The 12,407-nt window shown below is 46.5% G+C and overlaps 1 protein-coding gene across 2 annotated transcripts in view; it reads right to left on the bottom strand.

Annotated features, from left to right (window-relative positions):
• MDGA2 (MAM domain containing glycosylphosphatidylinositol anchor 2) overlaps positions 1-12,407 on the bottom strand; it is a gene marked incomplete at both ends in the record, with an annotated part of 321,167 nt that overhangs the window by 75,755 nt on the left and 233,005 nt on the right. The window lies entirely within an intron of this gene.

Below are 12,407 nucleotides of genomic sequence, written 5' to 3'. Positions count from 1 at the left end.
CATGAATAACGTGCATGAAGCGTTGGCAATTGGATGCAAAACAGTGGCAAGGTGCTAAAGACACAGCTCATCTCTAGGCTAGGAGAAAGAAGAAACCCTGAAAGCCTCCTGTGCCTGGGAGAGCCACGAAAACTTTGCATCCAGGTAGTGAGGGCTGTCTGTCAGGCAGAAAACACAGCGAACCCCCAATGAGCTCTGCAAGAGAATGAGAACAGAGTCCACACTGTGTTCCTTTCTGACAGAGATCACTGGTACCACTATCTCCCCAAAGAGCATCTTGTCCTCAGTTCCTTCATCTCCCGCTACCTCCATCATAGATACCAATAACCTTGAGACCCTCAATATTTAATTCCCTACATAATGGAAGCTGTAAACAGGTTCCTTTGGCTCCTGTAAATCAGGAACTGTGCTCACACTGTCTCTTGGTTAGACAGGAAACCAGCTAAATATGAAATCAATGTAAATTTTGGAGACCATCATATCAAGACAACTTAGCTTAGAGCTCATGACATCCAGCAACTGTAAACGTGGCTCATTGCAATAATTACCTTTAATCTTGTATATTCCAAGTTCCTTTTGGAATCACTGGGAAAAGACCCCCACTATTTGTCAGCTTGGGTGAGCAGAGAGTCAAGGGGGTGAATAGCATCATCCCCAGCTGGCATGGCAGATATTAACTGTGAGGACAATTCCCTCTGACTGAGATTCCCCCCCCAAAAAGATTGATTAAGAAGAGAATGATGTGAAAACTGCTGATCCCAAACCCCATCGATCCCAGCCTGACCCGTATCTTTGTAGTATCATGAGGCTTGGTATAATTTTGAAGCCAGATCCTTAACTGGTACACAGACTGCAGTACAGACGCTGATAAGTGCAGATTAAAGACCACACATCCTAAATCTGCAACACCACCAGCCTTCTTCCCATTGATAATATCCCCTAATTTTGTGTCATCAGAAAATTTCATCACAGCGTGAGTATTCTTTGTGCCCAGGTACAGCATAAAAAACACCAGAGAGGACAAATTCATAAGAAATTCCTCTGCTCTCTCTCTCCTGCCTGATGTTTGCCCTTTCAACACGACCCGACAGTGTCTTCATCTGCCCTTGCTGTACAATTTCTCCACCTTATTCTCCTTCACTAATAGTTTCCCAAGGCAGTAGCTTTGCAGGGAATTGTTGGCTTAAAGATAAGAGCTATTCAAGGGAAAGAAAATGTGTCAGACCTCAGCTTTCTCATAAGGCAGAGTGTTTAGCTGGGCATGCCTGAGCTGCCAGTCACAGACTCTTGCATAGTCCTCTAACCATCCAGGTTTATAATTGTCTATACTTTTGAACTCAATGATCTCTTGAGGTCCCTTCCAACCCTTACAAGTCTGTGAGTCCCAAATACCTTCTGAATCCTGATTTACAATGGCTATCAGAGAAATTACTAATCAAATTCACTCCAGGTATTCTTTCCAATCCGGGTTTCCATACCACAACCTCTTCAGCCCCTCACAGCCAGCACCACGATATACTGTCAAAACCAGGTAAAACCACCAGAAGCTCTGAGCCAGACACAGGTCATCCTATAAAATAATAAACACAAGGATGGGCAAACAGCATCTGACTGAGGATGCTCCCTGCCCGGCATCCTGGGGAGAGGGAGAGAATGGGGGGCACTGCACAGCTCAGGTGAGATGAGTTACATAGCCTTTAATTTTGCTATCCTCTTTTCCCTGTTGCTTATAAGCCCATTTAACCTTTGGATATCCAAAACTGGTCTCTTATTTGTAACAATGCCCTCTTCTCTGGTTTTGCAGAGCTTTCAGTGAATGAAAACTCCTGGCTCACCTCTCCATGGCACCTCTGCTTTAATGCCTTTTAGCATCTATAGGTATTCAGTGCCTTCTTTCTTCTTCCCCTGGTTTATTTACTTATAAGGTACTTTAAACTTATAAATAGCTTTTAAATGAAACTTTCCCCTGCCTTCAAGGTCAAAATAGTCTTTAAATTGCAGGATTTCCATTTATCCAGGAACTGATGATACCCAGTGACAGAAAAGGAAAGTTAACTTTGCACATTTCAGATTTACACTTTGGCAGGCAGTAACTGTAATGGCAAAGGAAAGGGGTGATATAAACTACAATATATGATAGTAGCCAGTTTATTTCTCTGGGTTTTGTTTTTCCAAGGCAGTGATTTCGCAGCTAGTGAAGGTCTTGGTGTCTCAGGCACCTTCTCAGAGTAATGATGCTCAGAAGGAAACTTACTCTGTAGCTGTTTGGACCTCATATGTGTTTAATTCATTTGCATTCCCTCTTCCACAAGGCTTTAGCAATTTGATTTAATTTACTTTGCTATACTCATTCCTGCCTTAGTTTTCAAAAAATATACAGAAAAGCCACAAAGGGAGCACAGCTCCTTCCTCTTCAACGATTATCCTTGGGAAGCAAACGGCCTGAAGTTAAACCAGGATTGATATTAATGTTTCATTTTTATTATTTTTAGCCTAAGTACATTTATGTCCTAAGGATTCATATGGAAAAGGAAGGCTCCCTAGCTACCCAGGGACATGACAGCAAGGATGCTTGTGTGTTTTAAAGCAGACAGCTGCTTTTCAGGGCACGGATTGTATCATGGTCTTTATTATGAGATTTGTTGAGGAGCAAACACACCATTCAGTGAATTTATTCTGTGTGGCCTCGAGCAGAGATTTCACCTGCTGATTTGGTTCCTCCAATTTGTGTTTGAGCTTAAGTAAATTAATTAGTTTCTCTCTCCCAGCTCTAGCAACAGGAATAAATACGAAAAACCAGAACCTCAGCTTCAGTTTCTGTTTATTTATGGTCACGGTTTGATTTGATTCACTCAACAGGAGCACCACTCTAACTGCCACCCCAGCCAGCTACAGTGGAGTAACCTTTAAGTACTCCTGGGGTAGGAACCTCACTACAGAGAACAAGACCAGTAGATGACACATCAGGTCCGGTGACACCATCTCAGAAGGGGGTGAGGGTTTAGGTGGGCAGGGGACCACACTGCTGCCTTCCAGACTGGCCCATGATGGACTGGGTGGTGGGACTCACCCCCTCCCAGGCAGGGAATGATGCTAAACCACCTTGAGTTTAAAATGCCAGCCTAGCCAACTTAAGCAAGCTCTGTTTCCAATATCTGATGAAACAAAATGTAAATGATTTCACTGCCTGAGGGATGCACAGTGCAAAATCCAAGTCATTCTACCTTAAAAAGGCAGCCTTTCTTCTCTCCTTTTCTGGTTCTTTGGGGGGTGTTTAAGTTATTGAGGGCATGTTTGCCTGTGAGGGTAAGCTGTAGTGCTGCATGGGATTGTTCTGTCCCATGTGCAGCTCTCTGCACTTGGCCTTGTTAAACTTCATCCCATTGGTCTCAGCCCATGGGTCCAGCCTGTTCAGGTCCCTCTGAAGTGCCTCCCTACCCTCAGGCAGATCAACGCTTCCAACATTTCTTTGGAATGGGCTCGGTGTTCCTTAATGGTGCAAAGAGCCAGTGATACCCAGATATAGATGAAAGGAGGAGACATGGTGAAGCTATGGTGCAGCAGGGTTAGGGGAATGCCAGGACCTATTCCTCTGGACAAAGTCCTGCAGCCATTTAGACAACTCATTGCCCTGCTTTTTGTTCCAGAGGGTAAAGTCAGAGCAGAGTCAGACCCGCCCAGGAACGATACACCTAGGAGAGGCTGTTAAAGCTGATGGTGGGAATCCAGCCTCCAGCAGATCACTGGATGCTGAAACATGCTGGGGAAAGACCGCTCCAGCCATCTGCACTGCAGGACTCATTATGATGCTGGCAAAGCCTCACACGGTTCCCACCCCTCCGCAGTCGTTATTCCCATGTCTCTCTATCCTCCAGCTGTTCTTTCTGGGCACCTCCAGCTATTCTGCAGATTATTTTCATATGCAATCGAAAACTCAATTGAAATGGCACTTTAAGGCTTTCCATGTCCTGACTTGGTTTTATTTAATGCAGTAGAAAATAAAACAAATCCAAAAAATAAATTCCAATCAGCTTCCTGGCTACTGTGAGGAAGCAGCCAAGACCAGTGGCAAGGGCTGGAGAGCATGCCCGCTCCAAGAGTGCTCCCTTCAAGGGATTTGTATAAATATTCAACTGGGACCATTAAACTGCTCTTGACCCAGCTCTGCTGAAACAAACTACCCACTAAAACCCCACTGATGGCAAAGGATGCGTCACAGCAGCGCTGCTGGCACCATACATCCTGCCCACCCTCCTCCACCATGCCTCCCCAAGTGTGAGACTGAACCTTCCTGAAGCCCAGGACCCTTTTTTGGGGGCTGGGCAGGGGAAGGAGAAGCTTTCTCACCTCTCCTTCTGCTCTGTTATGAGCTGCTGGAGAGCTGCCCCAGCTCTTAGGGCACCACAGGGACATCTGAGCCCATCCTCTCTCTGTACCAAATAGAATCGCTCTCCGATAGAGCGGTGGAAGCAGAGCACAAGTCTAGGCAGGCAAATCATTTAGTCTTTACAACTCTTAAGTGATTTACAGCTGCTGTTATCCCTTTACACAGGCAGGGCATGATCTCCATGAAAACGCCTCTGAGACCTGCCAGACGTAGGTGGGTAGCAGAGCATCTCAACCTCAGTCTGGCTGTATCCTTTGAAAGCTCCACAAACGTTCTCTTTTTCTAGATAAATAAAAACCATGTATGTATTTAAAAAAAAAAAAAAAAGAAAAATCCCTCTAAACTATAAATAGCTTTAGAGTTTAAAGCTAACTAGTGTGGGCTTTTGGTGGCAGAGCTGAGATTGGAGGATATCATATTCCCTCGGTTCTCACAGAGTCCTGCAGAAAACAGGCACGTATATGTGAAAATAAAGGAGAGAAATAAGCATAGGTGCTCTTTCCTGAAGAAGTTGAGAGAATCTAAAGATGCTGAAGAGTCAGGCAAAAAAAGAACTGTGGAAATAAGTCTTCTGAGGCAAGGGAAAACTTCCTGGAGTAAGTGAGACCTGACAGCCTGACACAGAGAAGACCAGACTAGATGGCCAGAGAGCTTTTGGATACTCAGCTACATAATGACCATGGTCCTCAGGAAAATGCCAGTGTTGATTTTCCAGCCAGAGCTCAGATACAGATATTACAGCCTCTGGTAATGGATTTATTTCAGTGCAATGGAAACTTCATGTCTGGAAATATTAAAAAAAAAAACCCCAAACCATTTGTGCACCTACCTGTAAATTAAACCAGAACTGCAGAACCAACCTGGAACTGTGCACCCATGTGCCAAAACCCACTGACAGCACACCAAGGGGAATGCCTGCTTGCATGGAAATTCCCTTTCACCTTTGGTAATTAGAGCTAATTAGGATAGGTAGCACCTATACTAACAAATGGAGGAGGGAAGGAAACACCCACCTTATTTACAGTGTTCAGCAATCACCACTTTTACAATACATCACTGGCACATGAAAAGCCAACACTCAATAGTAAGTTATCAAGCATCCCCACCTATCCCAAATTACCTTATTCCCAAATTACCTTATCCCTATCACTCCTCAGAAAACATTCCTCATGTAGAGCACATCCCATGCTCAGGGCGCTGCCCCAGGGACACAGCTCCAGATGCCAGCAGGGCATTGGCCCCAGGGTCTTTTGTAAATAATCATCTTGTTCAGCTCCTCTTGCCTTTCCCAGAAATCCCAGTGAAGGGTTTCCAGAGACCCTTATCTAGTTGTGGGGCTGTTGAAAACCATCTTTTAAATCTTTGTTTAGAAACAGAGAAGGAAAAGAGAAGATTTGTCTGTGGCAGGACTATTTCTGGAGTACTTTTCAGACTAATATCAGAAAATGTCTATTTTCAAATAAATACATCACCAAGATTTAAATTAATAAAAAAATACATAGAAAACTAAAGGGAGAACTTAAATCCCACCAGTGTGGCAGTGAGGATGCTGACCCCACAAGGACCACGCTGGCAGCTCTGGTTTGCTGCTGGGTGCCCCCATCCCACTGTGCTTCTCTCTTGGTCACATTCCCACCACAATCTCTCTGGGGCAGGATCTGTTTTGCGGAGTTAACGCAGCCATCACCCAGCCAGCGCCGTGCCAGCGGTTCCAGCTCTCTGACAAGACACTAACAAATGAAATATGACAGCAGTAACAAGTACAAAACCCCTTCCTCTGAGCTGGGCAATGCTCTGCGTTGCCAAACTCCCTTTATAAGTGGTAATTGCTCTGGAAAAGGAGAACAGGAGAGACACGCTGCCTCAGCACACGCGGAGCCCTGCAAGCCAGGAGGAGGATGCTGAGGATCACACTGCAACCACTGAGGTAGCTGGATCTGGTTATTATAAGGTGAATTTATCAGCCCTACCCAGATACAAAGGGTCAGACAAATAAAAACCTACTGTTGGTCTCCAGCTTTTTTTTTTTGAAGGAAAACCCCAGATTTTCTCCCCTTAAGATTATCGAGTCCAACCACAGCCTCACCCTGCCCAGCCCACCTCTAGACCACATCCTCAAGCACAACATCTACATGTCTTTTAATTCCCTCCAGGGATGGTGACTCTACCACCTCCCTGGGCAGCCTGTCCCAATGCCTGACAGCCCTTTCAGTACCAAAATTCTCCCTGATACCTGGCCTAAATCTCCCCTGGTCCAGTTTGAAACCATTTCCTCTTGTCCTACCACTTGTCACCTGAGAGAAGAGACCGACCCTGACATCTCTGCTGAGGATACTTACCATCACTCCCAAAGGATGCTTTAACCAACAAATGACTAAATCCTTTGATGGAATGCCCTCCCAGCCCGACTGGAGGCAGAGAGGACCATTCAGCTCTCACCCCCAAAGTCTGGGTAGCACATCTGCACCTTCACTCACTGTGAGAAAGGTCAGGGGTGGGTGATGCTCTGCCCAAGCTGCAATGTAAGGACGATGCAGAGAGTTGCACCGTGGCTCCCCCAGGGTGAATTGTATGGGGGGAATCAAATATAAAAAAGGAATCACAGAATCACAAGGTTTGAAAACACCTTTAAGGTCATCAAGTCCATGGAGAAGCTCTAGTCCATGAATTTAACTCCAGAGAAACAGGACGATGTGTGCATCAGCTACTACTTGCTTTTCCTTCCCATTGTAAATTTAACATTAAATTGTAGTTTTCACCAGTGGTGTTCAACAAGAACTGCCTTCATCACTTCTGAATGGAAAACTGACTTTCCCAAAGTACTTTTTGTTTTCATCAAACTTGTATTTTCTTCATAGAGAGCCAGGATCAGCAGAAGCTCAGCCGTTTCTAATTAGAATCAGAGAGAATCACAGATTGCTCTGGGTTGGAAGGGACCCCAAGGCTCAGAAATCTCCAACCCCCTGCCACAGGCAGGGCCACCAACCTCCAGGCCTGGAGCTACACAAGGTTGCCCAGGGCCCCATCCAACCTGGCAGCGTGGTCTGCAGAAGGATTTACAGTCACAGAACCCCAGTCACCGCTCTCAAGGATGTGTAAACTGGCTTTTTGCAGTCCAAACCTCGTCTGCTGGCTGCAGGCATTTGCTGGGATGTTCCAGGCTGATGCCTCTGGCCTGGTTTGGCTTCTTGATGGGACAATAAGTTTTCTGGAAATCCTGAACAAGCAGCAGGCATCAACCAGCAGCTCTGAGTTTCACAAAAACATGTAAAACTCTTGCAAGTGAAACACATCCACATGTGTAAATAAGGAATGATTCAGAAGTAAAGCCACAACATTCACTGTCCCACAGATCTGCAAAGCATTATTTGCTTTATTTGATGAGCTGTAGCAAAAGTGTGATCATTGAATAATGATAAGCTGCTTCCAAAAGCCAAGGAAAGGGTATAATTCCCAATTTTCAGCAGAGTCTGCTCTGCTGATAAACTTTTCATGGTTTGGGCTGCTGTCCCTTGTATTTTGGGGAATGGAAAGATAAATATTGAATGGTACCATGGCAACGCTGTTTCTCTCTCAAGATGCTACAAAGGAAGCAGTGTTCTAACCCTTCACAGCCATCCTTCCCTCTGCCCAGGGATGTCATGGCACCCCATTTTGTCACTTCCATCCCCAGGACTGAGGAATGTCCCTGGAGAACCTGGGACCCACCGGTGACACCTCTGCAGCCCACATGATTTGCAAAGAGCAAGCCAGGGAGAAACTCTGTGCTTATTTGAAAAGCAACTTTTAACTGAATCATAGAATCCCAGCCTGGTCTGGGTTGGGAGGGACCCCAAGGATCACAGAGCTCCAACCCCCTGCCACAGGCAGGGCCACCAACCCGGCAGCATGGCTGCTGCTCACTGGAGCTAGGATGAGGGCCAAAGCCATCAAATTTTTTAGTGCAACCCACTGGCCATGGAAGGATTTGATGGTGCACAGTGGAACAGTGTTTAAAGCCAGATTCGCCAAGAGAACTTCTATGCAGATGGCAATGAAAGGTTTTTTTTTCAGCCTTAACAATCCATGAATATAAAATCTTCCCATCATCACATTTCAGACCGATTATTCTCCTGGGAGCTACATTTAAGCATTGTTATTGCTCAGCTAAAGCTGGTGGTGCTGCAGCGCTGAGCACCAGCCCAGGAAAGGCCCCGTGCACCTCCCGCTGCTTCGCATTTACTAAAGACAATGTGTGGGATGAACACAAGAGTCTAATGTATTTCAACAAGTGCCTTTTCATAGAGTCACAGACTGCTCTGGGTAGGAAGGGACCCCAAGGATCACCGAGCTCCAACCCCCTGCCACAGGCAGGGACACCAATCTCCAGACCTGGAGCTACACAAGGTTGCCCAGGGCCCCAGCCAACCTGGCCTTGAACACCCCCAGGGATGGGGCACCCACTGCCTCTCTGGGCAGCCTGTTCCAGCCCCTCACCACTCTCTCTGCAAAGAACTTCCCCCTAACATCTCATCTAACTCTTCCCTCCCTCCTTCAGCTTTAATCCATCTGCCTTGTCCTGCCATTACCAACCCCCTTTAACAAGCTGATTCCCCTCCTGTTCCTCTGCTCCCTTCAGGGACTGGGAGGCTGCAATGAGGTCCCCCCACAGCCTTCTCTTCTCCAGGCTGACCCAGCCCAGCTCCCTCAGCCTCTCTCCGTAGGGGAGCTGCTCCAGCCCTCTGATCATCTTTTGTGCTTGGCTTTCACACAGAAGGGAAAGAAGATTTGAAAGGCCAAGTCAGAGAAGTAAACAGCATCACTTCTAGATCTGTGTGACTTTAAACCAAAGTTAAGTTCTGCCATCGCCCTTCAAGCTCTGGCACAACTCAAAGTTCAGGACTACAGCAGCACATCGCTCCCACCAGCGTGTCCTTTATAATGAAATCCTACAGAGCAATTTGCCAGTAATTTATGTCATGTAGCAGCCAGAATCAACCACTTATGTTTAATTTCCAACAAATTAGAATTGTCCAGGGTAGTAATTCCACCTGTGAAGCAATTCCTTTTAATGTAGTACATGTATGTGGGCATAAATACACGGTCATTGGAATCCAATCCCTCCAGAAACCCCCCTGGCAGCGGCGGCGTTTTATTTGTGCTCTGGCTAATAGATCCTCTTCAGTGAATGGAGATATGCAAATTTTTATCATTGTGAAGATACATTAGAAGAATTAAAATGCAATGCCGGCACGAAAATTAAATGGGGTATAAAAATAGCTGCGACGGGTTCTTTCTAATGACTTCTCTGAGAGGTGGAGGAATGATTAACGGCGACGCAACGATGTCTTGGCTGAACTTAATCACCAACGCATCAGTTAATATTGACAAAGAGGAAATGAATGATGTAGAGGCATCTACCCCCAAGAATCACAAAATCACAGAATCACAAGATTGGAAAAGACCTTTAAGACCATCGAGTCCAACCGTTCCTGTCCTGTGCTAAACCAGATCCCTGAGCACCTCATCCGAGAACCACCAGAACAGAGCGTTACCTGCCTGGGGAGGCTGAGCGCTGGTAGAGGCGACATCACTCACAGTGTTGTGTCCAGCTCGCCCATAGAGAATCACAGGGGTTGGAAGGGACCTTGAGAGCTCATCAGGTCCAACCCCCTGCCAAAGCAGGGTCCCCAGCTCATATTGCACAGGTCGGTGTCCAGATGGGTCTTGAGTATCTCCAGAGAAGGAGACTCCACACCCCCTGGGCAGCCTGTCCCAGGGCTCCCTCACCCTCACTGGGAAGAAGTTCTTCCCCACACTGGGGGGGAACTCCCTGCGCTCCAACTTGCAGCCATCACCCCTTGTCCTGTCCCCACAGAGCACTGAAAAGGGGCTGCCCACGTCCCCCTGCATCCCATACTTAAGATATTTATAAACATTCATAAGGTCCCCCCTTAGTCTTCTTCTCTCCAGGCTGAACAGCTCCAGCTCACTCAGCCTTTCCTCACAGGGGAGATGCTCCAGACAAATGACTGCTCAATGAGAGTCCTGTCGAAGACACATCACCAGCCATGGCCTCGGTGATTTCTTAGTCATCCTGGTGGCCCCAAGAATCAAGCAGTGATTTGGTGTAATTTTTTTTCTTTATATGTAGCTGAAATACCCAAAGGCACAAAATTCCCTAACTTTTGCCTCAAAAGCCTGGGAGCACAGGCTGCTAACAGTGCTGTCTTACCAGGGTCACCACATCACAGCTGTGCCCCACGCAGCACCCAGGCTGGGCTCCCTGGGATGTGAGAGAGAAGGATGCTACAGCCTCAGGTACAAAATGCAACAGGGATAAATCTGGACAAAAGGCAGGTCAGGAGAGGAGGCTGAGTGGAGACATGCTGAGAGAAGAGCAGAGTCCACCTGGAAACACCTGGGGACATTTCTGCCCAACATTTTGCAATAAAAAGCATTTTTTACCCGGTCAGGGGAGGCAAAGAGATCTGGAGAGAGCAGAAAATACAGCAATGGGAACATAAACCAACTGTATGGATTTAACCCAGGTATTTTTTTACTGCTGCTCACAACAGCATTTGCATCAACCTTTCCTTGGCTCGAAACAGCCATCAGTTTCTTCACCCACGTACGTAACACCTGGTGTGGACCAGGTCACTTTATAACCAAGTGGGTTTTTCTTTCACTGCTCAGTAGCCAAGTTTTACCAATAAGAAAACCAATTTATTTACTTCTGTCTCAAGCCTGACTCTGTCCTCAGGAGGCTTTGGGCCATTTCACATGTGAAAGTGTCAGCATCAAGCTCCATTATATGCTGATACCTTTGGGCCAGGGTAGGCTTTCATCATCTCCTTTAGTGACTGGGACTAATGATGTCAGAGACTACAAGGGCACCGAAGCTGGCTGAACTGGGTGTATTTTTTAAGCAGCTGAGGTGAATGGTTTTAAATTCAGAGGTCAGGGATTTAAACCTTGGAGATGTCTTGGTCTGGGACTCTGTTACAGCCATGGAGAATCAGGGAATAGGCTCCAAGATGGAGGATAAATTGTCTCACAGGTTACAAAGACAACTTCTAGCAAGTTTAAAAGAAAGCATAAGAAAATAAGTAGGTGAGAAATTAGTGCCAAAAGAGGACAGCTCAGAGACACACCACCAGGACTGGGGCAAAGTGGGAATTATCAGCATGGACAGGTGTTTCTCCTCTGGACCGCTCCTCAGTGCCTCCTCAGCACCCAGAGCAGGAGTGGGTGTCCTCAGCTGAGGCAGAATGACCAGGTTTGGGTGTCTTTCCTTGGTTTGACTCTTTGCCCTATGTAAATGGTGGCACACAAATGGGAAGAGGTGGAGAAATAAAGGGTTTGGTGCTGATGGCTCATGGGAGAGAAGCTTAAATCTGGCCTGTCAATCCTACTGCTGGATCACACTGCTGAGCATGGAGCATGCTGAGCTGCAGCAGCACATCTTAGGGACAAAGGGAAGGAATTGCTTTCCCACACAGGTTAACAAAAATCTCATGGGAACTGGCCATGGGACACCCAGGACATCATTAGTGCAGAACTTCAGATGAAGAGACAGAAATGCCCTCTTGCTCCTCTGAAACACCACGGCTTCCACCTGTTGTGTTCATTGTACCTGTTCTTCAAGGTGTCCCATGGGTCAAAATCCCTTGGCAAGAGGGAAAGGCACTGCAACTGAAGGCTACAGACATGGGTTTTGTAGGAGGAAAGAGAAAATCACTTCTTTTGACAGGCATATGGATTTCTCTTGGGCAAAACCCTTCGGTGCTTTCACTGGAAATCTGGGATTCATGTCTACACCCAGATTCATGGGACACAACTTTTTTTCCAGGTGTAGCTGAATCTCTGCCTACCCCACCCAAACCTTTCACACACAGAAGTATCTGTGTGATTGATGCCCAGGCTGCTCCAGCATCACAAGCTGAATTTTCCTGACAAGTGACTGAAAAATAAACAGCTCTGAGAAGGCAAAGGGCACCGTGGGGTCTGTGACAGGGATTTCTAGGGCAAGAACTGTCGA

The sequence above is a fragment of the Gallinula chloropus genome, assembly GCF_964237585.1.
Source record: "Gallinula chloropus genome assembly, chromosome: 14".
Taxonomy (NCBI): domain Eukaryota; kingdom Metazoa; phylum Chordata; class Aves; order Gruiformes; family Rallidae; genus Gallinula; species Gallinula chloropus.
This window is presented reverse-complemented; position numbering and strand designations above follow the sequence as displayed.